The sequence below is a fragment of the Dermacentor albipictus genome, chromosome 9 (assembly GCF_038994185.2).
Source record: "Dermacentor albipictus isolate Rhodes 1998 colony chromosome 9, USDA_Dalb.pri_finalv2, whole genome shotgun sequence".
Classification (NCBI taxonomy): Eukaryota; Metazoa; Arthropoda; class Arachnida; order Ixodida; family Ixodidae; genus Dermacentor; species Dermacentor albipictus.
In genome coordinates, this window is record NC_091829.1 from 51,738,591 (window position 1) to 51,741,451 (window position 2,861).

Genomic DNA, 2,861 nt, shown 5'->3' on the forward strand with positions numbered 1-2,861 from the left:
CTTGAAAGAGTGCAGAATAGGGTAGCTAGGATTGTTCTTAATAATTGTAGTAGAAAATTAAGCAGGATTGAAAGTAAAATTAGATTTTCGTGGCAAGCATCAGAAGACCGACGAAGAAAAATCTCAGGTTGAAATTTTTTCACGCTGTTTTTTTATTCAAGAACAGGGATTGACAGAGCAGGACATGTTAAGTCGCCTACTTATGCGTCGATGAGACGCGACCATGCACTGATGGTCAGCGAGTTCCCTTTCAGGAGGGACGTCTTTACGTATTCCTTTTTTGTTCGATCTATAAGAGAATGGGATATTCTTTCGCCTCACATTGGTAATACTGAAAATAGTGAGGAGTCTTATCGCGCTTTACGTATGTGATCACTTGTTTATTCTATTACAATGTAATCCCCCCTTCTGTAATGCCGGCATAGGCGATGCAGGTATGTAATAGATAAATAATAAATAAATCCCCCGAATCTACCCTAATCCACCTTAATCTTCGTTGATCTACCTCAATCCACCCTAATTGACCATAATCCACTTTATTCCTTCTTAACACAGCTTTGTCCAACTTAATCCACTCTAATCAACTTTAAAACACCTTAATATATACTTATACTCCCTAATTTGCCTAAATACACCTTAATCCGATCACCAATGAATAATTATTTAATTTTGCTTAACATTAATAATCTCGTATAGGCGGCTGGGCATGCTTTCGTTCGCTTCTGGTCTTTCTTGGGTCAGGTGATATTTGAGTGCGTGAGTGAATAAACTTTTATTGGGTTCAACAAAACGCGATAAAACGCGATCCCGGCTATTCCCAAGGGGATATTTCAGGTGATATTTTCTGTACCACACAACGCGAACTTGAAACGTATAGATCTCAGCCTTTTGCCTTAAAAGGACACCATTTCAGAAATATATCAAGAAACCAATTCGAATCCCATACAAGTGTTTCAGTGGCTTTTCAGACGTCCCTATGGAAACATTTGATAGAAGGGGTGGCGCTTCCTGCAATTACTCTTTTTTTTACCATGTCCTGCTATTTATTTAGGCACACATTCGTGCGGTTCTATACTGTCGCTTTTAGTCAGTTTCTGTCACAGAAACCTGTCGCTCACTTTTAGCATAACCGAGATACTCCGGTTCATTCTTTTTCATCACCGAATGAATTTTCAATGCGCGTGCAAACACGCCATTCGAAGACGAAGCCGAAGAAGACGCGGTGGCATCCCGGTGATTCGGTGCAGGCGGCTGGCAGTCACGTCATTACAAATTGGTTCGAGCATCTAGCTACTTGAGGACGGCGGTGACATATGGCCTCCCAAGCAGGAGCTTCGACCTTAGCCCCCATGGTGCAAGACGCGCCACAAGCGTGTCTGCTGCGCGTCAAGCGAGACATTGCGGACTTCAACGCCGACCCGCCCCCGGGGATCTTCATCGCGCCGGAGGAGAAATCCATCACCAACATCAACGCCATCGTGATGGGTGCGTCGAACACACCGCACGAAGGCGGCTTCTTTCACTTCTACGTGCAGTGTACCAACGAGTACCCGCTGAAGCCGCCCAACGTTCGCTTCTTGACCACCGACGCGGGGCGGATCACGTTCAACGAACACATCGCCCGCGACGGCTCCATCTGCCTCAGCACGCTCAACACAAACGGGTCAGGGTGGAGTCCAGCCCAGTCCGTTAGCAGCCTTCTCGTTTCGATCCAGTCGCTGCTGTCCGAGATTCCCGCGTTCACCCAGAAAGAGGCCGCGGACCGTTTTGAATCGATCATACAGCACGAGACGATCAGGGTGGCTGTCTGCGACACGGTGGAGGCTTGCCTGCAAGAGGATTCCCCTTTCGCGGAGACGCTCAAGGACGCCGTGTTCAAGAAATTCGCGGAGTTGTACGACAAGTACGAAGACGTGGTCAAATCGAGGCTGCATCTCACTGGAACCAACATGAACGACACGATAGGCATGAACACAGGTACCTATCAGTTCGAAAACCTGCTGACACGGCTTCAAGATCTGAAGGGAAAGGTCGCCGAGAAAAACGAAGCGACTGCAGCCACCGCCGACCAGTGATGCCAGCAAACCAGCTCACATATCCATTCGCAAGAAGCCAGCCGCGACAAAATTTCACCTTTTTTAAGCTATCGCATTGCTCGACGAGCACTATACGGAGACATTGCCAGTGTGTTTTCTCTGAAGTGTTCCAGATTATTGAAGGAGTGCTGCGAAAATACAGAATATTTGAAGCTCTTGCACACGAAATTAAAGTGGGCATTAAGTATAGTTCGTTCGTCCGTATCTGTTTCTTTACTCGTAGTAGATGAATACTACTGTTGCAATACATATTATTGCTCTTCGAGAACAGCACTATATGGCTGTACATATTCGTGAATAGGCTGCAATCTGTGGATAGATTTTTAGGCCCCTTTACAGCCCCGTCACATCCATTGCTCGTAATTGATCGCTTCACTTTGATCTCATTACAATTAGTCTGGTGCTCTTTGGTCATACTTGGCCCTTGCACCACAAAACACTATATTCATCATCAACTGCAATTGAACGAGATATATAGAGCGAGTGCGTGGAGATACGCAAAACTCAGATGTCGCCGGAGCTAGCACCAGAAGCACTGCTGTCCTTCATAACGTATTTGCCTTTGTAGGTAGAAATGAGATACTTCATTATATACTCACGGACTACTTTCTGTCGCAATGAAGGAAAATGAGGGTTGTCCCTGTTTCATCATCATCATCAGCAGCAGAAGCAGCAGCCTGTTTTATGTCCACTGCAGGACGAAGGACCCTTCCTGCAATCTCCAATTACCCCTGTCCTGCGCCAACGGATTCCAACTAGCGCCCG

The 2,861-nt window shown here is 46.3% G+C and overlaps 1 pseudogene; it reads left to right on the forward strand.

Annotated features, from left to right (window-relative positions):
• Positions 1 to 1,188: 1,188 nt before the first annotated feature.
• Positions 1,189 to 2,285, forward strand: LOC135911912 (ubiquitin-conjugating enzyme E2 Z pseudogene; annotated as a pseudogene).
• The last annotated feature ends 576 nt before the right edge of the window (positions 2,286 to 2,861 follow it).